The sequence below is a fragment of the Schistocerca piceifrons genome, unplaced genomic scaffold (genome assembly GCF_021461385.2).
Source record: "Schistocerca piceifrons isolate TAMUIC-IGC-003096 unplaced genomic scaffold, iqSchPice1.1 HiC_scaffold_1137, whole genome shotgun sequence".
Classification (NCBI taxonomy): domain Eukaryota; kingdom Metazoa; phylum Arthropoda; class Insecta; order Orthoptera; family Acrididae; genus Schistocerca; species Schistocerca piceifrons.
In genome coordinates, this window is record NW_025726947.1 from 157,233 (window position 1) to 178,523 (window position 21,291).

At 48.1% G+C, this 21,291-nt stretch overlaps 43 non-coding genes across 43 annotated transcripts; all 43 read left to right on the plus strand.

Annotated features, from left to right (window-relative positions):
• The first annotated feature begins 116 nt into the window (after positions 1-116).
• On the plus strand, positions 117-189 carry Trnar-gcg. The gene has a single exon. It is a non-coding gene; the product is annotated as a tRNA-Arg (tRNA).
• Positions 190-641: 452 nt separating this feature from the next.
• Trnak-cuu lies at positions 642-714 on the plus strand. The gene has a single exon. It is a non-coding gene; the product is annotated as a tRNA-Lys (tRNA).
• Positions 715-1,052: 338 nt separating this feature from the next.
• Trnat-agu lies at positions 1,053-1,124 on the plus strand. Its single transcript has one exon. It is a non-coding gene; the product is annotated as a tRNA-Thr (tRNA).
• Positions 1,125-1,620: 496 nt separating this feature from the next.
• Trnar-ucg lies at positions 1,621-1,693 on the plus strand. The gene has a single exon. It is a non-coding gene; the product is annotated as a tRNA-Arg (tRNA).
• A 452-nt stretch (positions 1,694-2,145) lies between these two features.
• Positions 2,146-2,218, plus strand: Trnak-cuu. Its single transcript has one exon. It is a non-coding gene; the product is annotated as a tRNA-Lys (tRNA).
• A 338-nt stretch (positions 2,219-2,556) lies between these two features.
• Trnat-agu lies at positions 2,557-2,628 on the plus strand. The gene has a single exon. It is a non-coding gene; the product is annotated as a tRNA-Thr (tRNA).
• A 496-nt stretch (positions 2,629-3,124) lies between these two features.
• On the plus strand, positions 3,125-3,197 carry Trnar-ucg. Its single transcript has one exon. It is a non-coding gene; the product is annotated as a tRNA-Arg (tRNA).
• A 452-nt stretch (positions 3,198-3,649) lies between these two features.
• On the plus strand, positions 3,650-3,722 carry Trnak-cuu. Its single transcript has one exon. It is a non-coding gene; the product is annotated as a tRNA-Lys (tRNA).
• A 338-nt stretch (positions 3,723-4,060) lies between these two features.
• Trnat-agu lies at positions 4,061-4,132 on the plus strand. Its single transcript has one exon. It is a non-coding gene; the product is annotated as a tRNA-Thr (tRNA).
• Positions 4,133-4,626: 494 nt separating this feature from the next.
• On the plus strand, positions 4,627-4,699 carry Trnar-ucg. The gene has a single exon. It is a non-coding gene; the product is annotated as a tRNA-Arg (tRNA).
• Positions 4,700-5,151: 452 nt separating this feature from the next.
• On the plus strand, positions 5,152-5,224 carry Trnak-cuu. Its single transcript has one exon. It is a non-coding gene; the product is annotated as a tRNA-Lys (tRNA).
• Positions 5,225-5,562: 338 nt separating this feature from the next.
• Trnat-agu lies at positions 5,563-5,634 on the plus strand. The gene has a single exon. It is a non-coding gene; the product is annotated as a tRNA-Thr (tRNA).
• A 494-nt stretch (positions 5,635-6,128) lies between these two features.
• Trnar-ucg lies at positions 6,129-6,201 on the plus strand. Its single transcript has one exon. It is a non-coding gene; the product is annotated as a tRNA-Arg (tRNA).
• A 452-nt stretch (positions 6,202-6,653) lies between these two features.
• Trnak-cuu lies at positions 6,654-6,726 on the plus strand. The gene has a single exon. It is a non-coding gene; the product is annotated as a tRNA-Lys (tRNA).
• A 338-nt stretch (positions 6,727-7,064) lies between these two features.
• Positions 7,065-7,136, plus strand: Trnat-agu. The gene has a single exon. It is a non-coding gene; the product is annotated as a tRNA-Thr (tRNA).
• A 493-nt stretch (positions 7,137-7,629) lies between these two features.
• On the plus strand, positions 7,630-7,702 carry Trnar-ucg. The gene has a single exon. It is a non-coding gene; the product is annotated as a tRNA-Arg (tRNA).
• Positions 7,703-8,154: 452 nt separating this feature from the next.
• Trnak-cuu lies at positions 8,155-8,227 on the plus strand. The gene has a single exon. It is a non-coding gene; the product is annotated as a tRNA-Lys (tRNA).
• Positions 8,228-8,565: 338 nt separating this feature from the next.
• Positions 8,566-8,637, plus strand: Trnat-agu. Its single transcript has one exon. It is a non-coding gene; the product is annotated as a tRNA-Thr (tRNA).
• A 499-nt stretch (positions 8,638-9,136) lies between these two features.
• Positions 9,137-9,209, plus strand: Trnar-ucg. Its single transcript has one exon. It is a non-coding gene; the product is annotated as a tRNA-Arg (tRNA).
• A 452-nt stretch (positions 9,210-9,661) lies between these two features.
• Trnak-cuu lies at positions 9,662-9,734 on the plus strand. Its single transcript has one exon. It is a non-coding gene; the product is annotated as a tRNA-Lys (tRNA).
• A 338-nt stretch (positions 9,735-10,072) lies between these two features.
• Positions 10,073-10,144, plus strand: Trnat-agu. The gene has a single exon. It is a non-coding gene; the product is annotated as a tRNA-Thr (tRNA).
• Positions 10,145-10,641: 497 nt separating this feature from the next.
• Trnar-ucg lies at positions 10,642-10,714 on the plus strand. The gene has a single exon. It is a non-coding gene; the product is annotated as a tRNA-Arg (tRNA).
• Positions 10,715-11,166: 452 nt separating this feature from the next.
• Trnak-cuu lies at positions 11,167-11,239 on the plus strand. The gene has a single exon. It is a non-coding gene; the product is annotated as a tRNA-Lys (tRNA).
• A 338-nt stretch (positions 11,240-11,577) lies between these two features.
• On the plus strand, positions 11,578-11,649 carry Trnat-agu. The gene has a single exon. It is a non-coding gene; the product is annotated as a tRNA-Thr (tRNA).
• Positions 11,650-12,145: 496 nt separating this feature from the next.
• On the plus strand, positions 12,146-12,218 carry Trnar-ucg. Its single transcript has one exon. It is a non-coding gene; the product is annotated as a tRNA-Arg (tRNA).
• Positions 12,219-12,670: 452 nt separating this feature from the next.
• Positions 12,671-12,743, plus strand: Trnak-cuu. Its single transcript has one exon. It is a non-coding gene; the product is annotated as a tRNA-Lys (tRNA).
• Positions 12,744-13,081: 338 nt separating this feature from the next.
• Positions 13,082-13,153, plus strand: Trnat-agu. Its single transcript has one exon. It is a non-coding gene; the product is annotated as a tRNA-Thr (tRNA).
• Positions 13,154-13,647: 494 nt separating this feature from the next.
• Positions 13,648-13,720, plus strand: Trnar-ucg. The gene has a single exon. It is a non-coding gene; the product is annotated as a tRNA-Arg (tRNA).
• Positions 13,721-14,172: 452 nt separating this feature from the next.
• Positions 14,173-14,245, plus strand: Trnak-cuu. Its single transcript has one exon. It is a non-coding gene; the product is annotated as a tRNA-Lys (tRNA).
• Positions 14,246-14,583: 338 nt separating this feature from the next.
• On the plus strand, positions 14,584-14,655 carry Trnat-agu. The gene has a single exon. It is a non-coding gene; the product is annotated as a tRNA-Thr (tRNA).
• A 496-nt stretch (positions 14,656-15,151) lies between these two features.
• Trnar-ucg lies at positions 15,152-15,224 on the plus strand. Its single transcript has one exon. It is a non-coding gene; the product is annotated as a tRNA-Arg (tRNA).
• A 452-nt stretch (positions 15,225-15,676) lies between these two features.
• Positions 15,677-15,749, plus strand: Trnak-cuu. The gene has a single exon. It is a non-coding gene; the product is annotated as a tRNA-Lys (tRNA).
• Positions 15,750-16,087: 338 nt separating this feature from the next.
• On the plus strand, positions 16,088-16,159 carry Trnat-agu. Its single transcript has one exon. It is a non-coding gene; the product is annotated as a tRNA-Thr (tRNA).
• A 494-nt stretch (positions 16,160-16,653) lies between these two features.
• Trnar-ucg lies at positions 16,654-16,726 on the plus strand. Its single transcript has one exon. It is a non-coding gene; the product is annotated as a tRNA-Arg (tRNA).
• A 452-nt stretch (positions 16,727-17,178) lies between these two features.
• Trnak-cuu lies at positions 17,179-17,251 on the plus strand. Its single transcript has one exon. It is a non-coding gene; the product is annotated as a tRNA-Lys (tRNA).
• Positions 17,252-17,589: 338 nt separating this feature from the next.
• On the plus strand, positions 17,590-17,661 carry Trnat-agu. The gene has a single exon. It is a non-coding gene; the product is annotated as a tRNA-Thr (tRNA).
• A 496-nt stretch (positions 17,662-18,157) lies between these two features.
• On the plus strand, positions 18,158-18,230 carry Trnar-ucg. The gene has a single exon. It is a non-coding gene; the product is annotated as a tRNA-Arg (tRNA).
• Positions 18,231-18,682: 452 nt separating this feature from the next.
• Positions 18,683-18,755, plus strand: Trnak-cuu. The gene has a single exon. It is a non-coding gene; the product is annotated as a tRNA-Lys (tRNA).
• Positions 18,756-19,093: 338 nt separating this feature from the next.
• Trnat-agu lies at positions 19,094-19,165 on the plus strand. Its single transcript has one exon. It is a non-coding gene; the product is annotated as a tRNA-Thr (tRNA).
• A 496-nt stretch (positions 19,166-19,661) lies between these two features.
• On the plus strand, positions 19,662-19,734 carry Trnar-ucg. The gene has a single exon. It is a non-coding gene; the product is annotated as a tRNA-Arg (tRNA).
• Positions 19,735-20,186: 452 nt separating this feature from the next.
• Positions 20,187-20,259, plus strand: Trnak-cuu. The gene has a single exon. It is a non-coding gene; the product is annotated as a tRNA-Lys (tRNA).
• A 338-nt stretch (positions 20,260-20,597) lies between these two features.
• On the plus strand, positions 20,598-20,669 carry Trnat-agu. The gene has a single exon. It is a non-coding gene; the product is annotated as a tRNA-Thr (tRNA).
• A 496-nt stretch (positions 20,670-21,165) lies between these two features.
• On the plus strand, positions 21,166-21,238 carry Trnar-ucg. The gene has a single exon. It is a non-coding gene; the product is annotated as a tRNA-Arg (tRNA).
• The last annotated feature ends 53 nt before the right edge of the window (positions 21,239-21,291 follow it).

Below are 21,291 nucleotides of genomic sequence, written 5' to 3' on the forward strand. Positions count from 1 at the left end.
GTAACGAATGGGTGGGAAGCAGCAAGAGGCAGCGGCTGTGTAGAACGAAAACACAATTCCTCAGCGGTATGAGCGTTTCGAGATGACACGAATGTAAGGAATACTTGGCGGCCAGTGACCGTGTGGCCTAATGGATAAGGCGTCGGACTGCGGATCCGAAGATTGCAGGTTCGAATCCTGTCACGGTCGTGTTTTTCCAATTCTGCAAAAGAAACACACCGTTTTAGTGTAGCTATTGAGCAGTACGAAATCGTCTGAATGTTGCTGTTGTCCATTTCCTGCTTGGAGATGCACTTGAGCTTGATACACACACAGCCAGAACGGTGTTATCTAGCGAAATGGTCGGCTGAGTGCCGTCACCGCGAGTTTTGGCTGGCATTTGCGCATCTAAGACAGCGTCGGAAAGTAACCCGTTCGGCTTCTGAGTCAAATCAAATATGTGTGTTAATTTTGACACCACTAGCGCTGCAGGTTTTCATGCAATTCCTGTACCTCTCAGAAATGATTATGAAATAAAAGTGAAGTACGTGACGTGTGTGACGCTAGGAAAACATTAGGCAGCATGGAGAGATTCTGTATGGGACCACCCCACCGAAACGAGAACTGTGTGTCGTGCGACCCGACACGTAGTCACCGACGCAGCCCGGCTAGCTCAGTCGGTAGAGCATGAGACTCTTAATCTCAGGGTCGTGGGTTCGAGCCCCACGCTGGGCGGAACGTAATTTTGTTCCGCTGCAGATGTAAATTACCGTTTCTCTGATCAATGTGACGTAATGGAAATAGCAACTTAAAACTTTGCCTACGTGTACATCAGTCGCAAGGAAAGTGTATCTGAAGGTGAAGGTGATTTCGTAGACATGTGTCAAAGACATGTTCTGAAATGTAAGTGGTGTTGGTTGGAGAGCACATCGGTTACGTGTGAGATGTGTAGCCAAGCAGTAATGGTGCGCCATAGCTGCAAATATTAGTCAGTAATATGAAGTGTTGTCAGCTTAAGCCTGATGATCCAGACGAGCGTAAGCACGAAGTACGCAAAACTACCGCTAGGCCGCGCCTCTTTAGCTCAGTGGCAGAGCACTGGTCTAGTAAACCAGGGGTCGTGAGTTCGATCCTCACAGGAAGCAAACGAATTTTCGAAATCAGTTGCGCGTCGTGGCCGTATAGCAAGCAGTATCTGGAACGACGAACAATTAGCAACAGGTGTTTTATTTAGAATTACTCTCAGATGTGATTGAGGCGAATGTCGCAGATAAAGCATTTTCCAAAACGGTACAGCGTAGGGTGGGAGGCGGAGTCTGATTTATATTTTTTACATGTGTTTTTCAAATATCACAGAGCCTCTCGCGAGCGTCGTCGTCGTCGTCGACGCCGCCGCTTCTGCAGAAGTAGCAAATCGCCATCGTAGCAAATGCGGCGAGGGACGCCCTGCCTTCGATTTCGAATGCACAAAGTGTGTGGTCTTGATTCCCAATCTCTACTTGGTCGGTCTCGTAAAGGCTTGAATGTAACGAATGGGTGGGAAGCAGCAAGAGGCAGCGGCTGTGTAGAACGAAAACACAATTCCTCAGCGGTATGAGCGTTTCGAGATGACACGAATGTAAGGAATACTTGGCGGCCAGTGACCGTGTGGCCTAATGGATAAGGCGTCGGACTTCGGATCCGAAGATTGCAGGTTCGAATCCTGTCACGGTCGTGTTTTTCCAATTCTGCAAAAGAAACACACCGTTTTAGTGTAGCTATTGAGCAGTACGAAATCGTCTGAATGTTGCTGTTGTCCATTTCCTGCTTGGAGATGCACTTGAGCTTGATACACACACAGCCAGAACGGTGTTATCTAGCGAAATGGTCGGCTGAGTGCCGTCACCGCGAGTTTTGGCTGGCATTTGCGCATCTAAGACAGCGTCGGAAAGTAACCCGTTCGGCTTCTGAGTCAAATCAAATATGTGTGTTAATTTTGACACCACTAGCGCTGCAGGTTTTCATGCAATTCCTGTACCTCTCAGAAATGATTATGAAATAAAAGTGAAGTACGTGACGTGTGTGACGCTAGGAAAACATTAGGCAGCATGGAGAGATTCTGTATGGGACCACCCCACCGAAACGAGAACTGTGTGTCGTGCGACCCGACACGTAGTCACCGACGCAGCCCGGCTAGCTCAGTCGGTAGAGCATGAGACTCTTAATCTCAGGGTCGTGGGTTCGAGCCCCACGCTGGGCGGAACGTAATTTTGTTCCGTTGCAGATGTAAATTACCGTTTCTCTGATCAATGTGACGTAATGGAAATAGCAACTTAAAACTTTGCCTACGTCACCATCAGACGCAAGGAAAGTGTATCTGAAGGTGAAGGTGATTTCGTAGACATGTGTCAAAGACATGTTCTGAAATGTAAGTGGTGTTGGTTGGAGAGCACATCGGTTACGTGTGAGATGTGTAGCCAAGCAGTAATGGTGCGCCATAGCTGCAAATATTAGTCGGTAATATGAAGTGTTGTCAGCTTAAGCCTGATGATCCAGACGAGCGTAAGCACAAAGTACGCAAAACTACCGCTAGGCCGCGCCTCTTTAGCTCAGTGGCAGAGCACTGGTCTAGTAAACCAGGGGTCGTGAGTTCGATCCTCACAGGAAGCAAACGAATTTTCGAAATCAGTTGCGCGTCGTGGCCGTATAGCAAGCAGTATCTGGAACGACGAACAATTAGCAACAGGTGTTTTATTTAGAATTACTCTCAGATGTGATTGAGGCGAATGTCGCAGATAAAGCATTTTCCAAAACGGTACAGCGTAGGGTGGGAGGCGGAGTCTGATTTATATTTTTTACATGTGTTTTTCAAATATCACAGAGCCTCTCGCGAGCGTCGTCGTCGTCGTCGACGCCGCCGCTTCTGCAGAAGTAGCAAATCGCCATCGTAGCAAATGCGGCGAGGGACGCCCTGCCTTCGATTTCGAATGCACAAAGTGTGTGGTCTTGATTCCCAATCTCTACTTGGTCGGTCTCGTAAAGGCTTGAATGTAACGAATGGGTGGGAAGCAGCAAGAGGCAGCGGCTGTGTAGAACGAAAACACAATTCCTCAGCGGTATGAGCGTTTCGAGATGACACGAATGTAAGGAATACTTGGCGGCCAGTGACCGTGTGGCCTAATGGATAAGGCGTCGGACTTCGGATCCGAAGATTGCAGGTTCGAATCCTATCACGGTCGTGTTTTTCCAATTCTGCAAAAGAAACACACCGTTTTAGTGTAGCTATTGAGCAGTACGAAATCGTCTGAATGTTGCTGTTGTCCATTTCCTGCTTGGAGATGCACTTGAGCTTGATACACACACAGCCAGAACGGTGTTATCTAGCGAAATGGTCGGCTGAGTGCCGTCACCGCGAGTTTTGGCTGGCATTTGCGCATCTAAGACAGCGTCGGAAAGTAACCCGTTCGGCTTCTGAGTCAAATCAAATATGTGTGTTAATTTTGACACCACTAGCGCTGCAGGTTTTCATGCAATTCCTGTACCTCTCAGAAATGATTATGAAATAAAAGTGAAGTACGTGACGTGTGTGACGCTAGGAAAACATTAGGCAGCATGGAGAGATTCTGTATGGGACCACCCCACCGAAACGAGAACTGTGTGTCGTGCGACCCGACACGTAGTCACCGACGCAGCCCGGCTAGCTCAGTCGGTAGAGCATGAGACTCTTAATCTCAGGGTCGTGGGTTCGAGCCCCACGCTGGGCGGAACGTAATTTTGTTCCGCTGCAGATGTAAATTACCGTTTCTCTGATCAATGTGACGTAATGGAAATAGCAACTTAAAACTTTGCCTACGTGTACATCAGTCGCAAGGAAAGTGTATCTGAAGGTGAAGGTGATTTCGTAGACATGTGTCAAAGACATGTTCTGAAATGTAAGTGGTGTTGGTTGGAGAGCACATCGGTTACGTGTGAGATGTGTAGCCAAGCAGTAATGGTGCGCCATAGCTGCAAATATTAGTCAGTAATATGAAGTGTTGTCAGCTTAAGCCTGATGATCCAGACGAGCGTAAGCACGAAGTACGCAAAACTACCGCTAGGCCGCGCCTCTTTAGCTCAGTGGCAGAGCACTGGTCTAGTAAACCAGGGGTCGTGAGTTCGATCCTCACAGGAGGCAAACGAATTTTCGAAATCAGTTGCGCGTCGTGGCCGTATAGCAAGCAGTATCTGGAACGACGAACAATTAGCAACAGGTGTTTTATTTAGAATTACTCTCAGATGTGATTGAGGCGAATGTCGCAGATAAAGCATTTTCCAAAGCGGTACAGCGTAGGGTGGGAGGCGGCAGTCTGAATTATATTTTTTAGATGTGTTTTTCAAATATCACAGAGCCTCTCGCGAGCGTCGTCGTCGTCGCCGCCGCCGCTTCTGCAGAAGTAGCAAATCGCCATCGTAGCAAATGCGGCGAGGGACGCCCTGCCTTCGATTTCGAATGCACAAAGTGTGTGGTCTTGATTCCCAATCTCTACTTGGTCGGTCTCGTAAAGGCTTGAATGTAACGAATGGGTGGGAAGCAGCAAGAGGCAGCGGCTGTGTAGAACGAAAACACAATTCCTCAGCGGTATGAGCGTTTCGAGATGACACGAATGTAAGGAATACTTGGCGGCCAGTGACCGTGTGGCCTAATGGATAAGGCGTCGGACTTCGGATCCGAAGATTGCAGGTTCGAATCCTGTCACGGTCGTGTTTTTCCAATTCTGCAAAAGAAACACACCGTTTTAGTGTAGCTATTGAGCAGTACGAAATCGTCTGAATGTTGCTGTTGTCCATTTCCTGCTTGGAGATGCACTTGAGCTTGATACACACACAGCCAGAACGGTGTTATCTAGCGAAATGGTCGGCTGAGTGCCGTCACCGCGAGTTTTGGCTGGCATTTGCGCATCTAAGACAGCGTCGGAAAGTAACCCGTTCGGCTTCTGAGTCAAATCAAATATGTGTGTTAATTTTGACACCACTAGCGCTGCAGGTTTTCATGCAATTCCTGTACCTCTCAGAAATGATTATGAAATAAAAGTGAAGTACGTGACGTGTGTGACGCTAGGAAAACATTAGGCAGCATGGAGAGATTCTGTATGGGACCACCCCACCGAAACGAGAACTGTGTGTCGTGCGACCCGACACGTAGTCACCGACGCAGCCCGGCTAGCTCAGTCGGTAGAGCATGAGACTCTTAATCTCAGGGTCGTGGGTTCGAGCCCCACGCTGGGCGGAACGTAATTTTGTTCCGTTGCAGATGTAAATTACCGTTTCTCTGATCAATGTGACGTAATGGAAATAGCAACTTAAAACTTTGCCTACGTCACCATCAGACGCAAGGAAAGTGTATCTGAAGGTGAAGGTGATTTCGTAGACATGTGTCAAAGACATGTTCTGAAATGTAAGTGGTGTTGGTTGGAGAGCACATCGGTTACGTGTGAGATGTGTAGCCAAGCAGTAATGGTGCGCCATAGCTGCAAATATTAGTCGGTAATATGAAGTGTTGTCAGCTTAAGCCTGATGATCCAGACGAGCGTAAGCACAAAGTACGCAAAACTACCGCTAGGCCGCGCCTCTTTAGCTCAGTGGCAGAGCACTGGTCTAGTAAACCAGGGGTCGTGAGTTCGATCCTCACAGGAAGCAAACGAATTTTCGAAATCAGTTGCGCGTCGTGGCCGTATAGCAAGCAGTATCTGGAACGACGAACAATTAGCAACAGGTGTTTTATTTAGAATTACTCTCAGATGTGATTGAGGCGAATGTCGCAGATAAAGCATTTTCCAAAGCGGTACAGCGTAGGGTGGGAGGCGGCAGTCTGAATTATATTTTTTAGATGTGTTTTTCAAATATCACAGAGCCTCTCGCGAGCGTCGTCGTCGTCGCCGCCGCCGCTTCTGCAGAAGTAGCAAATCGCCATCGTAGCAAATGCGGCGAGGGACGCCCTGCCTTCGATTTCGAATGCACAAAGTGTGTGGTCTTGATTCCCAATCTCTACTTGGTCGGTCTCGTAAAGGCTTGAATGTAACGAATGGGTGGGAAGCAGCAAGAGGCAGCGGCTGTGTAGAACGAAAACACAATTCCTCAGCGGTATGAGCGTTTCGAGATGACACGAATGTAAGGAATACTTGGCGGCCAGTGACCGTGTGGCCTAATGGATAAGGCGTCGGACTTCGGATCCGAAGATTGCAGGTTCGAATCCTGTCACGGTCGTGTTTTTCCAATTCTGCAAAAGAAACACACCGTTTTAGTGTAGCTATTGAGCAGTACGAAATCGTCTGAATGTTGCTGTTGTCCATTTCCTGCTTGGAGATGCACTTGAGCTTGATACACACACAGCCAGAACGGTGTTATCTAGCGAAATGGTCGGCTGAGTGCCGTCACCGCGAGTTTTGGCTGGCATTTGCGCATCTAAGACAGCGTCGGAAAGTAACCCGTTCGGCTTCTGAGTCAAATCAAATATGTGTGTTAATTTTGACACCACTAGCGCTGCAGGTTTTCATGCAATTCCTGTACCTCTCAGAAATGATTATGAAATAAAAGTGAAGTACGTGACGTGTGTGACGCTAGGAAAACATTAGGCAGCATGGAGAGATTCTGTATGGGACCACCCCACCGAAACGAGAACTGTGTGTCGTGCGACCCGACACGTAGTCACCGACGCAGCCCGGCTAGCTCAGTCGGTAGAGCATGAGACTCTTAATCTCAGGGTCGTGGGTTCGAGCCCCACGCTGGGCGGAACGTAATTTTGTTCCGTTGCAGATGTAAATTACCGTTTCTCTGATCAATGTGACGTAATGGAAATAGCAACTTAAAACTTTGCCTACGTCACCATCAGACGCAAGGAAAGTGTATCTGAAGGTGAAGGTGATTTCGTAGACATGTGTCAAAGACATGTTCTGAAATGTAAGTGGTGTTGGTTGGAGAGCACATCGGTTACGTGTGAGATGTGTAGCCAAGCAGTAATGGTGCGCCATAGCTGCAAATATTAGTCGGTAATATGAAGTGTTGTCAGCTTAAGCCTGATGATCCAGACGAGCGTAAGCACAAAGTACGCAAAACTACCGCTAGGCCGCGCCTCTTTAGCTCAGTGGCAGAGCACTGGTCTAGTAAACCAGGGGTCGTGAGTTCGATCCTCACAGGAAGCAAACGAATTTTCGAAATCAGTTGCGCGTCGTGGCCGTATAGCAAGCAGTATCTGGAACGACGAACAATTAGCAACAGGTGTTTTATTTAGAATTACTCTCAGATGTGATTGAGGCGAATGTCGCAGATAAAGCATTTTCCAAAACGGTACAGCGTAGGGTGGGAGGCGGAGTCTGATTTATATTTTTTACATGTGTTTTTCAAATATCACAGAGCCTCTCGCGAGCGTCGTCGTCGTCGCCGCCGCCGCTTCTGCAGAAGTAGCAAATCGCCATCGTAGCAAATGCGGCGAGGGACGCCCTGCCTTCGATTTCGAATGCACAAAGTGTGTGGTCTTGATTCCCAATCTCTACTTGGTCGGTCTCGTAAAGGCTTGAATGTAACGAATGGGTGGGAAGCAGCAAGAGGCAGCGGCTGTGTAGAACGAAAACACAATTCCTCAGCGGTATGAGCGTTTCGAGATGACACGAATGTAAGGAATACTTGGCGGCCAGTGACCGTGTGGCCTAATGGATAAGGCGTCGGACTTCGGATCCGAAGATTGCAGGTTCGAATCCTGTCACGGTCGTGTTTTTCCAATTCTGCAAAAGAAACACACCGTTTTAGTGTAGCTATTGAGCAGTACGAAATCGTCTGAATGTTGCTGTTGTCCATTTCCTGCTTGGAGATGCACTTGAGCTTGATACACACACAGCCAGAACGGTGTTATCTAGCGAAATGGTCGGCTGAGTGCCGTCACCGCGAGTTTTGGCTGGCATTTGCGCATCTAAGACAGCGTCGGAAAGTAACCCGTTCGGCTTCTGAGTCAAATCAAATATGTGTGTTAATTTTGACACCACTAGCGCTGCAGGTTTTCATGCAATTCCTGTACCTCTCAGAAATGATTATGAAATAAAAGTGAAGTACGTGACGTGTGTGACGCTAGGAAAACATTAGGCAGCATGGAGAGATTCTGTATGGGACCACCCCACCGAAACGAGAACTGTGTGTCGTGCGACCCGACACGTAGTCACCGACGCAGCCCGGCTAGCTCAGTCGGTAGAGCATGAGACTCTTAATCTCAGGGTCGTGGGTTCGAGCCCCACGCTGGGCGGAACGTAATTTTGTTCCGTTGCAGATGTAAATTACCGTTTCTCTGATCAATGTGACGTAATGGAAATAGCAACTTAAAACTTTGCCTACGTCACCATCAGACGCAAGGAAAGTGTATCTGAAGGTGAAGGTGATTTCGTAGACATGTGTCAAAGACATGTTCTGAAATGTAAGTGGTGTTGGTTGGAGAGCACATCGGTTACGTGTGAGATGTGTAGCCAAGCAGTAATGGTGCGCCATAGCTGCAAATATTAGTCGGTAATATGAAGTGTTGTCAGCTTAAGCCTGATGATCCAGACGAGCGTAAGCACAAAGTACGCAAAACTACCGCTAGGCCGCGCCTCTTTAGCTCAGTGGCAGAGCACTGGTCTAGTAAACCAGGGGTCGTGAGTTCGATCCTCACAGGAAGCAAACGAATTTTCGAAATCAGTTGCGCGTCGTGGCCGTATAGCAAGCAGTATCTGGAACGACGAACAATTAGCAACAGGTGTTTTATTTAGAATTACTCTCAGATGTGATTGAGGCAAATGTCGCAGATAAAGCATTTTCCAAAACGGTACAGCGTAGGGTGGGAGGCGGAGTCTGATTTATATTTTTTACATGTGTTTTTCAAATATCACAGAGCCTCTCGCGAGCGTCGTCGTCGTCGTCGTCGACGCCGCCGCTTCTGCAGAAGTAGCAAATCGCCATCGTAGCAAATGCGGCGAGGGACGCCCTGCCTTCGATTTCGAATGCACAAAGTGTGTGGTCTTGATTCCCAATCTCTACTTGGTCGGTCTCGTAAAGGCTTGAATGTAACGAATGGGTGGGAAGCAGCAAGAGGCAGCGGCTGTGTAGAACGAAAACACAATTCCTCAGCGGTATGAGCGTTTCGAGATGACACGAATGTAAGGAATACTTGGCGGCCAGTGACCGTGTGGCCTAAAGGATAAGGCGTCGGACTTCGGATCCGAAGATTGCAGGTTCGAATCCTATCACGGTCGTGTTTTTCCAATTCTGCAAAAGAAACACACCGTTTTAGTGTAGCTATTGAGCAGTACGAAATCGTCTGAATGTTGCTGTTGTCCATTTCCTGCTTGGAGATGCACTTGAGCTTGATACACACACAGCCAGAACGGTGTTATCTAGCGAAATGGTCGGCTGAGTGCCGTCACCGCGAGTTTTGGCTGGCATTTGCGCATCTAAGACAGCGTCGGAAAGTAACCCGTTCGGCTTCTGAGTCAAATCAAATATGTGTGTTAATTTTGACACCACTAGCGCTGCAGGTTTTCATGCAATTCCTGTACCTCTCAGAAATGATTATGAAATAAAAGTGAAGTACGTGACGTGTGTGACGCTAGGAAAACATTAGGCAGCATGGAGAGATTCTGTATGGGACCACCCCACCGAAACGAGAACTGTGTGTCGTGCGACCCGACACGTAGTCACCGACGCAGCCCGGCTAGCTCAGTCGGTAGAGCATGAGACTCTTAATCTCAGGGTCGTGGGTTCGAGCCCCACGCTGGGCGGAACGTAATTTTGTTCCGCTGCAGATGTAAATTACCGTTTCTCTGATCAATGTGACGTAATGGAAATAGCAACTTAAAACTTTGCCTACGTGTACATCAGTCGCAAGGAAAGTGTATCTGAAGGTGAAGGTGATTTCGTAGACATGTGTCAAAGACATGTTCTGAAATGTAAGTGGTGTTGGTTGGAGAGCACATCGGTTACGTGTGAGATGTGTAGCCAAGCAGTAATGGTGCGCCATAGCTGCAAATATTAGTCAGTAATATGAAGTGTTGTCAGCTTAAGCCTGATGATCCAGACGAGCGTAAGCACGAAGTACGCAAAACTACCGCTAGGCCGCGCCTCTTTAGCTCAGTGGCAGAGCACTGGTCTAGTAAACCAGGGGTCGTGAGTTCGATCCTCACAGGAGGCAAACGAATTTTCGAAATCAGTTGCGCGTCGTGGCCGTATAGCAAGCAGTATCTGGAACGACGAACAATTAGCAACAGGTGTTTTATTTAGAATTACTCTCAGATGTGATTGAGGCGAATGTCGCAGATAAAGCATTTTCCAAAGCGGTACAGCGTAGGGTGGGAGGCGGCAGTCTGAATTATATTTTTTAGATGTGTTTTTCAAATATCACAGAGCCTCTCGCGAGCGTCGTCGTCGTCGTCGCCGCCGCCGCTTCTGCAGAAGTAGCAAATCGCCATCGTAGCAAATGCGGCGAGGGACGCCCTGCCTTCGATTTCGAATGCACAAAGTGTGTGGTCTTGATTCCCAATCTCTACTTGGTCGGTCTCGTAAAGGCTTGAATGTAACGAATGGGTGGGAAGCAGCAAGAGGCAGCGGCTGTGTAGAACGAAAACACAATTCCTCAGCGGTATGAGCGTTTCGAGATGACACGAATGTAAGGAATACTTGGCGGCCAGTGACCGTGTGGCCTAATGGATAAGGCGTCGGACTTCGGATCCGAAGATTGCAGGTTCGAATCCTGTCACGGTCGTGTTTTTCCAATTCTGCAAAAGAAACACACCGTTTTAGTGTAGCTATTGAGCAGTACGAAATCGTCTGAATGTTGCTGTTGTCCATTTCCTGCTTGGAGATGCACTTGAGCTTGATACACACACAGCCAGAACGGTGTTATCTAGCGAAATGGTCGGCTGAGTGCCGTCACCGCGAGTTTTGGCTGGCATTTGCGCATCTAAGACAGCGTCGGAAAGTAACCCGTTCGGCTTCTGAGTCAAATCAAATATGTGTGTTAATTTTGACACCACTAGCGCTGCAGGTTTTCATGCAATTCCTGTACCTCTCAGAAATGATTATGAAATAAAAGTGAAGTACGTGACGTGTGTGACGCTAGGAAAACATTAGGCAGCATGGAGAGATTCTGTATGGGACCACCCCACCGAAACGAGAACTGTGTGTCGTGCGACCCGACACGTAGTCACCGACGCAGCCCGGCTAGCTCAGTCGGTAGAGCATGAGACTCTTAATCTCAGGGTCGTGGGTTCGAGCCCCACGCTGGGCGGAACGTAATTTTGTTCCGTTGCAGATGTAAATTACCGTTTCTCTGATCAATGTGACGTAATGGAAATAGCAACTTAAAACTTTGCCTACGTCACCATCAGACGCAAGGAAAGTGTATCTGAAGGTGAAGGTGATTTCGTAGACATGTGTCAAAGACATGTTCTGAAATGTAAGTGGTGTTGGTTGGAGAGCACATCGGTTACGTGTGAGATGTGTAGCCAAGCAGTAATGGTGCGCCATAGCTGCAAATATTAGTCGGTAATATGAAGTGTTGTCAGCTTAAGCCTGATGATCCAGACGAGCGTAAGCACAAAGTACGCAAAACTACCGCTAGGCCGCGCCTCTTTAGCTCAGTGGCAGAGCACTGGTCTAGTAAACCAGGGGTCGTGAGTTCGATCCTCACAGGAAGCAAACGAATTTTCGAAATCAGTTGCGCGTCGTGGCCGTATAGCAAGCAGTATCTGGAACGACGAACAATTAGCAACAGGTGTTTTATTTAGAATTACTCTCAGATGTGATTGAGGCGAATGTCGCAGATAAAGCATTTTCCAAAACGGTACAGCGTAGGGTGGGAGGCGGAGTCTGATTTATATTTTTTACATGTGTTTTTCAAATATCACAGAGCCTCTCGCGAGCGTCGTCGTCGTCGTCGACGCCGCCGCTTCTGCAGAAGTAGCAAATCGCCATCGTAGCAAATGCGGCGAGGGACGCCCTGCCTTCGATTTCGAATGCACAAAGTGTGTGGTCTTGATTCCCAATCTCTACTTGGTCGGTCTCGTAAAGGCTTGAATGTAACGAATGGGTGGGAAGCAGCAAGAGGCAGCGGCTGTGTAGAACGAAAACACAATTCCTCAGCGGTATGAGCGTTTCGAGATGACACGAATGTAAGGAATACTTGGCGGCCAGTGACCGTGTGGCCTAATGGATAAGGCGTCGGACTTCGGATCCGAAGATTGCAGGTTCGAATCCTGTCACGGTCGTGTTTTTCCAATTCTGCAAAAGAAACACACCGTTTTAGTGTAGCTATTGAGCAGTACGAAATCGTCTGAATGTTGCTGTTGTCCATTTCCTGCTTGGAGATGCACTTGAGCTTGATACACACACAGCCAGAACGGTGTTATCTAGCGAAATGGTCGGCTGAGTGCCGTCACCGCGAGTTTTGGCTGGCATTTGCGCATCTAAGACAGCGTCGGAAAGTAACCCGTTCGGCTTCTGAGTCAAATCAAATATGTGTGTTAATTTTGACACCACTAGCGCTGCAGGTTTTCATGCAATTCCTGTACCTCTCAGAAATGATTATGAAATAAAAGTGAAGTACGTGACGTGTGTGACGCTAGGAAAACATTAGGCAGCATGGAGAGATTCTGTATGGGACCACCCCACCGAAACGAGAACTGTGTGTCGTGCGACCCGACACGTAGTCACCGACGCAGCCCGGCTAGCTCAGTCGGTAGAGCATGAGACTCTTAATCTCAGGGTCGTGGGTTCGAGCCCCACGCTGGGCGGAACGTAATTTTGTTCCGTTGCAGATGTAAATTACCGTTTCTCTGATCAATGTGACGTAATGGAAATAGCAACTTAAAACTTTGCCTACGTCACCATCAGACGCAAGGAAAGTGTATCTGAAGGTGAAGGTGATTTCGTAGACATGTGTCAAAGACATGTTCTGAAATGTAAGTGGTGTTGGTTGGAGAGCACATCGGTTACGTGTGAGATGTGTAGCCAAGCAGTAATGGTGCGCCATAGCTGCAAATATTAGTCAGTAATATGAAGTGTTGTCAGCTTAAGCCTGATGATCCAGACGAGCGTAAGCACGAAGTACGCAAAACTACCGCTAGGCCGCGCCTCTTTAGCTCAGTGGCAGAGCACTGGTCTAGTAAACCAGGGGTCGTGAGTTCGATCCTCACAGGAGGCAAACGAATTTTCGAAATCAGTTGCGCGTCGTGGCCGTATAGCAAGCAGTATCTGGAACGACGAACAATTAGCAACAGGTGTTTTATTTAGAATTACTCTCAGATGTGATTGAGGCGAATGTCGCAGATAAAGCATTTTCCAAAGCGGTACAGCGTAGGGTGGGAGGCGGCAGTCTGAATTATATTTTTTAGATGTGTTTTTCAAATATCACAGAGCCTCTCGCGAGCGTCGTCGTCGTCGCCGCCGCCGCTTCTGCAGAAGTAGCAAATCGCCATCGTAGCAAATGCGGCGAGGGACGCCCTGCCTTCGATTTCGAATGCACAAAGTGTGTGGTCTTGATTCCCAATCTCTACTTGGTCGGTCTCGTAAAGGCTTGAATGTAACGAATGGGTGGGAAGCAGCAAGAGGCAGCGGCTGTGTAGAACGAAAACACAATTCCTCAGCGGTATGAGCGTTTCGAGATGACACGAATGTAAGGAATACTTGGCGGCCAGTGACCGTGTGGCCTAATGGATAAGGCGTCGGACTTCGGATCCGAAGATTGCAGGTTCGAATCCTGTCACGGTCGTGTTTTTCCAATTCTGCAAAAGAAACACACCGTTTTAGTGTAGCTATTGAGCAGTACGAAATCGTCTGAATGTTGCTGTTGTCCATTTCCTGCTTGGAGATGCACTTGAGCTTGATACACACACAGCCAGAACGGTGTTATCTAGCGAAATGGTCGGCTGAGTGCCGTCACCGCGAGTTTTGGCTGGCATTTGCGCATCTAAGACAGCGTCGGAAAGTAACCCGTTCGGCTTCTGAGTCAAATCAAATATGTGTGTTAATTTTGACACCACTAGCGCTGCAGGTTTTCATGCAATTCCTGTACCTCTCAGAAATGATTATGAAATAAAAGTGAAGTACGTGACGTGTGTGACGCTAGGAAAACATTAGGCAGCATGGAGAGATTCTGTATGGGACCACCCCACCGAAACGAGAACTGTGTGTCGTGCGACCCGACACGTAGTCACCGACGCAGCCCGGCTAGCTCAGTCGGTAGAGCATGAGACTCTTAATCTCAGGGTCGTGGGTTCGAGCCCCACGCTGGGCGGAACGTAATTTTGTTCCGTTGCAGATGTAAATTACCGTTTCTCTGATCAATGTGACGTAATGGAAATAGCAACTTAAAACTTTGCCTACGTCACCATCAGACGCAAGGAAAGTGTATCTGAAGGTGAAGGTGATTTCGTAGACATGTGTCAAAGACATGTTCTGAAATGTAAGTGGTGTTGGTTGGAGAGCACATCGGTTACGTGTGAGATGTGTAGCCAAGCAGTAATGGTGCGCCATAGCTGCAAATATTAGTCGGTAATATGAAGTGTTGTCAGCTTAAGCCTGATGATCCAGACGAGCGTAAGCACAAAGTACGCAAAACTACCGCTAGGCCGCGCCTCTTTAGCTCAGTGGCAGAGCACTGGTCTAGTAAACCAGGGGTCGTGAGTTCGATCCTCACAGGAAGCAAACGAATTTTCGAAATCAGTTGCGCGTCGTGGCCGTATAGCAAGCAGTATCTGGAACGACGAACAATTAGCAACAGGTGTTTTATTTAGAATTACTCTCAGATGTGATTGAGGCGAATGTCGCAGATAAAGCATTTTCCAAAACGGTACAGCGTAGGGTGGGAGGCGGAGTCTGATTTATATTTTTTACATGTGTTTTTCAAATATCACAGAGCCTCTCGCGAGCGTCGTCGTCGTCGTCGACGCCGCCGCTTCTGCAGAAGTAGCAAATCGCCATCGTAGCAAATGCGGCGAGGGACGCCCTGCCTTCGATTTCGAATGCACAAAGTGTGTGGTCTTGATTCCCAATCTCTACTTGGTCGGTCTCGTAAAGGCTTGAATGTAACGAATGGGTGGGAAGCAGCAAGAGGCAGCGGCTGTGTAGAACGAAAACACAATTCCTCAGCGGTATGAGCGTTTCGAGATGACACGAATGTAAGGAATACTTGGCGGCCAGTGACCGTGTGGCCTAATGGATAAGGCGTCGGACTTCGGATCCGAAGATTGCAGGTTCGAATCCTGTCACGGTCGTGTTTTTCCAATTCTGCAAAAGAAACACACCGTTTTAGTGTAGCTATTGAGCAGTACGAAATCGTCTGAATGTTGCTGTTGTCCATTTCCTGCTTGGAGATGCACTTGAGCTTGATACACACACAGCCAGAACGGTGTTATCTAGCGAAATGGTCGGCTGAGTGCCGTCACCGCGAGTTTTGGCTGGCATTTGCGCATCTAAGACAGCGTCGGAAAGTAACCCGTTCGGCTTCTGAGTCAAATCAAATATGTGTGTTAATTTTGACACCACTAGCGCTGCAGGTTTTCATGCAATTCCTGTACCTCTCAGAAATGATTATGAAATAAAAGTGAAGTACGTGACGTGTGTGACGCTAGGAAAACATTAGGCAGCATGGAGAGATTCTGTATGGGACCACCCCACCGAAACGAGAACTGTGTGTCGTGCGACCCGACACGTAGTCACCGACGCAGCCCGGCTAGCTCAGTCGGTAGAGCATGAGACTCTTAATCTCAGGGTCGTGGGTTCGAGCCCCACGCTGGGCGGAACGTAATTTTGTTCCGTTGCAGATGTAAATTACCGTTTCTCTGATCAATGTGACGTAATGGAAATAGCAACTTAAAACTTTGCCTACGTCACCATCAGACGCAAGGAAAGTGTATCTGAAGGTGAAGGTGATTTCGTAGACATGTGTCAAAGACATGTTCTGAAATGTAAGTGGTGTTGGTTGGAGAGCACATCGGTTACGTGTGAGATGTGTAGCCAAGCAGTAATGGTGCGCCATAGCTGCAAATATTAGTCAGTAATATGAAGTGTTGTCAGCTTAAGCCTGATGATCCAGACGAGCGTAAGCACGAAGTACGCAAAACTACCGCTAGGCCGCGCCTCTTTAGCTCAGTGGCAGAGCACTGGTCTAGTAAACCAGGGGTCGTGAGTTCGATCCTCACAGGAGGCAAACGAATTTTCGAAATCAGTTGCGCGTCGTGGCCGTATAGCAAGCAGTATCTGGAACGACGAACAATTAGCAACAGGTGTTTTATTTAGAATTACTCTCAGATGTGATTGAGGCGAATGTCGCAGATAAAGCATTTTCCAAAGCGGTACAGCGTAGGGTGGGAGGCGGCAGTCTGAATTATATTTTTTAGATGTGTTTTTCAAATATCACAGAGCCTCTCGCGAGCGTCGTCGTCGTCGCCGCCGCCGCTTCTGCAGAAGTAGCAAATCGCCATCGTAGCAAATGCGGCGAGGGACGCCCTGCCTTCGATTTCGAATGCACAAAGTGTGTGGTCTTGATTCCCAATCTCTACTTGGTCGGTCTCGTAAAGGCTTGAATGTAACGAATGGGTGGGAAGCAGCAAGAGGCAGCGGCTGTGTAGAACGAAAACACAATTCCTCAGCGGTATGAGCGTTTCGAGATGACACGAATGTAAGGAATACTTGGCGGCCAGTGACCGTGTGGCCTAATGGATAAGGCGTCGGACTTCGGATCCGAAGATTGCAGGTTCGAATCCTGTCACGGTCGTGTTTTTCCAATTCTGCAAAAGAAACACACCGTTTTAGTGTAGCTATTGAGCAGTACGAAATCGTCTGAATGTTGCTGTTGTCCATTTCCTGCTTGGAGATGCACTTGAGCTTGATACACACACAGCCAGAACGGTGTTATCTAGCGAAATGGTCGGCTGAGTGCCGTCACCGCGAGTTTTGGCTGGCATTTGCGCATCTAAGACAGCGTCGGAAAGTAACCCGTTCGGCTTCTGAGTCAAATCAAATATGTGTGTTAATTTTGACACCACTAGCGCTGCAGGTTTTCATGCAATTCCTGTACCTCTCAGAAATGATTATGAAATAAAAGTGAAGTACGTGACGTGTGTGACGCTAGGAAAACATTAGGCAGCATGGAGAGATTCTGTATGGGACCACCCCACCGAAACGAGAACTGTGTGTCGTGCGACCCGACACGTAGTCACCGACGCAGCCCGGCTAGCTCAGTCGGTAGAGCATGAGACTCTTAATCTCAGGGTCGTGGGTTCGAGCCCCACGCTGGGCGGAACGTAATTTTGTTCCGTTGCAGATGTAAATTACCGTTTCTCTGATCAATGTGACGTAATGGAAATAGCAACTTAAAACTTTGCCTACGTCACCATCAGACGCAAGGAAAGTGTATCTGAAGGTGAAGGTGATTTCGTAGACATGTGTCAAAGACATGTTCTGAAATGTAAGTGGTGTTGGTTGGAGAGCACATCGGTTACGTGTGAGATGTGTAGCCAAGCAGTAATGGTGCGCCATAGCTGCAAATATTAGTCGGTAATATGAAGTGTTGTCAGCTTAAGCCTGATGATCCAGACGAGCGTAAGCACAAAGTACGCAAAACTACCGCTAGGCCGCGCCTCTTTAGCTCAGTGGCAGAGCACTGGTCTAGTAAACCAGGGGTCGTGAGTTCGATCCTCACAGGAAGCAAACGAATTTTCGAAATCAGTTGCGCGTCGTGGCCGTATAGCAAGCAGTATCTGGAACGACGAACAATTAGCAACAGGTGTTTTATTTAGAATTACTCTCAGATGTGATTGAGGCGAATGTCGCAGATAAAGCATTTTCCAAAACGGTACAGCGTAGGGTGGGAGGCGGAGTCTGATTTATATTTTTTACATGTGTTTTTCAAATATCACAGAGCCTCTCGCGAGCGTCGTCGTCGTCGTCGACGCCGCCGCTTCTGCAGAAGTAGCAAATCGCCATCGTAGCAAATGCGGCGAGGGACGCCCTGCCTTCGATTTCGAATGCACAAAGTGTGTGGTCTTGATTCCCAATCTCTACTTGGTCGGTCTCGTAAAGGCTTGAATGTAACGAATGGGTGGGAAGCAGCAAGAGGCAGCGGCTGTGTAGAACGAAAACACAATTCCTCAGCGGTATGAGCGTTTTGAGATGACACGAATGTAAGGAATACTTGGCGGCCAGTGACCGTGTGGCCTAATGGATAAGGCGTCGGACTTCGGATCCGAAGATTGCAGGTTCGAATCCTATCACGGTCGTGTTTTTCCAATTCTGCAAAAGAAACACACCGTTTTAGTGTAGCTATTGAGCAGTACGAAATCGTCTGAATGTTGCTGTTGTCCATTTCCTGCTTGGAGATGCACTTGAGCTTGATACACACACAGCCAGAACGGTGTTATCTAGCGAAATGGTCGGCTGAGTGCCGTCACCGCGAGTTTTGGCTGGCATTTGCGCATCTAAGACAGCGTCGGAAAGTAACCCGTTCGGCTTCTGAGTCAAATCAAATATGTGTGTTAATTTTGACACCACTAGCGCTGCAGGTTTTCATGCAATTCCTGTACCTCTCAGAAATGATTATGAAATAAAAGTGAAGTACGTGACGTGTGTGACGCTAGGAAAACATTAGGCAGCATGGAGAGATTCTGTATGGGACCACCCCACCGAAACGAGAACTGTGTGTCGTGCGACCCGACACGTAGTCACCGACGCAGCCCGGCTAGCTCAGTCGGTAGAGCATGAGACTCTTAATCTCAGGGTCGTGGGTTCGAGCCCCACGCTGGGCGGAACGTAATTTTGTTCCGTTGCAGATGTAAATTACCGTTTCTCTGATCAATGTGACGTAATGGAAATAGCAACTTAAAACTTTGCCTACGTCACCATCAGACGCAAGGAAAGTGTATCTGAAGGTGAAGGTGATTTCGTAGACATGTGTCAAAGACATGTTCTGAAATGTAAGTGGTGTTGGTTGGAGAGCACATCGGTTACGTGTGAGATGTGTAGCCAAGCAGTAATGGTGCGCCATAGCTGCAAATATTAGTCGGTAATATGAAGTGTTGTCAGCTTAAGCCTGATGATCCAGACGAGCGTAAGCACAAAGTACGCAAAACTACCGCTAGGCCGCGCCTCTTTAGCTCAGTGGCAGAGCACTGGTCTAGTAAACCAGGGGTCGTGAGTTCGATCCTCACAGGAAGCAAACGAATTTTCGAAATCAGTTGCGCGTCGTGGCCGTATAGCAAGCAGTATCTGGAACGACGAACAATTAGCAACAGGTGTTTTATTTAGAATTACTCTCAGATGTGATTGAGGCAAATGTCGCAGATAAAGCATTTTCCAAAACGGTACAGCGTAGGGTGGGAGGCGGAGTCTGATTTATATTTTTTACATGTGTTTTTCAAATATCACAGAGCCTCTCGCGAGCGTCGTCGTCGTCGTCGACGCCGCCGCTTCTGCAGAAGTAGCAAATCGCCATCGTAGCAAATGCGGCGAGGGACGCCCTGCCTTCGATTTCGAATGCACAAAGTGTGTGGTCTTGATTCCCAATCTCTACTTGGTCGGTCTCGTAAAGGCTTGAATGTAACGAATGGGTGGGAAGCAGCAAGAGGCAGCGGCTGTGTAGAACGAAAACACAATTCCTCAGCGGTATGAGCGTTTCGAGATGACACGAATGTAAGGAATACTTGGCGGCCAGTGACCGTGTGGCCTAATGGATAAGGCGTCGGACTTCGGATCCGAAGATTGCAGGTTCGAATCCTATCACGGTCGTGTTTTTCCAATTCTGCAAAAGAAACACACCGTTTTAGTGTAGCTATTGAGCAGTACGAAATCGTCTGAATGTTGCTGTTGTCCATTTCCTGCTTGGAGATGCACTTGAGCTTGATACACACACAGCCAGAACGGTGTTATCTAGCGAAATGGTCGGCTGAGTGCCGTCACCGCGAGGTTTGGCTGGCATTTGCGCATCTAAGACAGCGTCGGAAAGTAACCCGTTCGGCTTCTGAGTCAAATCAAATATGTGTGTTAATTTTGACACCACTAGCGCTGCAGGTTTTCATGCAATTCCTGTACCTCTCAGAAATGATTATGAAATAAAAGTGAAGTACGTGACGTGTGTGACGCTAGGAAAACATTAGGCAGCATGGAGAGATTCTGTATGGGACCACCCCACCGAAACGAGAACTGTGTGTCGTGCGACCCGACACGTAGTCACCGACGCAGCCCGGCTAGCTCAGTCGGTAGAGCATGAGACTCTTAATCTCAGGGTCGTGGGTTCGAGCCCCACGCTGGGCGGAACGTAATTTTGTTCCGCTGCAGATGTAAATTACCGTTTCTCTGATCAATGTGACGTAATGGAAATAGCAACTTAAAACTTTGCCTACGTGTACATCAGTCGCAAGGAAAGTGTATCTGAAGGTGAAGGTGATTTCGTAGACATGTGTCAAAGACATGTTCTGAAATGTAAGTGGTGTTGGTTGGAGAGCACATCGGTTACGTGTGAGATGTGTAGCCAAGCAGTAATGGTGCGCCATAGCTGCAAATATTAGTCAGTAATATGAAGTGTTGTCAGCTTAAGCCTGATGATCCAGACGAGCGTAAGCACGAAGTACGCAAAACTACCGCTAGGCCGCGCCTCTTTAGCTCAGTGGCAGAGCACTGGTCTAGTAAACCAGGGGTCGTGAGTTCGATCCTCACAGGAAGCAAACGAATTTTCGAAATCAGTTGCGCGTCGTGGCCGTATAGCAAGCAGTATCTGGAACGACGAACAATTAGCAACAGGTGTTTTATTTAGAATTACTCTCAGATGTGATTGAGGCGAATGTCGCAGATAAAGCATTTTCCAAAACGGTACAGCGTAGGGTGGGAGGCGGAGTCTGATTTATATTTTTTACATGTGTTTTTCAAATATCACAGAGCCTCTCGCGAGCGTCGTCGTCGTCGTCGACGCCGCCGCTTCTGCAGAAGTAGCAAATCGCCATCGTAGCAAATGCGGCGAGGGACGCCCTGCCTTCGATTTCGAATGCACAAAGTGTGTGGTCTTGATTCCCAATCTCTACTTGGTCGGTCTCGTAAAGGCTTGAATGTAACGAATGGGTGGGAAGCAGCAAGAGGCAGCGGCTGTGTAGAACGAAAACACAATTCCTCAGCGGTATGAGCGTTTCGAGATGACACGAATGTAAGGAATACTTGGCGGCCAGTGACCGTGTGGCCTAATGGATAAGGCGTCGGACTTCGGATCCGAAGATTGCAGGTTCGAATCCTGTCACGGTCGTGTTTTTCCAATTCTGCAAAAGAAACACACCGTTTTAGTGTAGCTATTGAGCA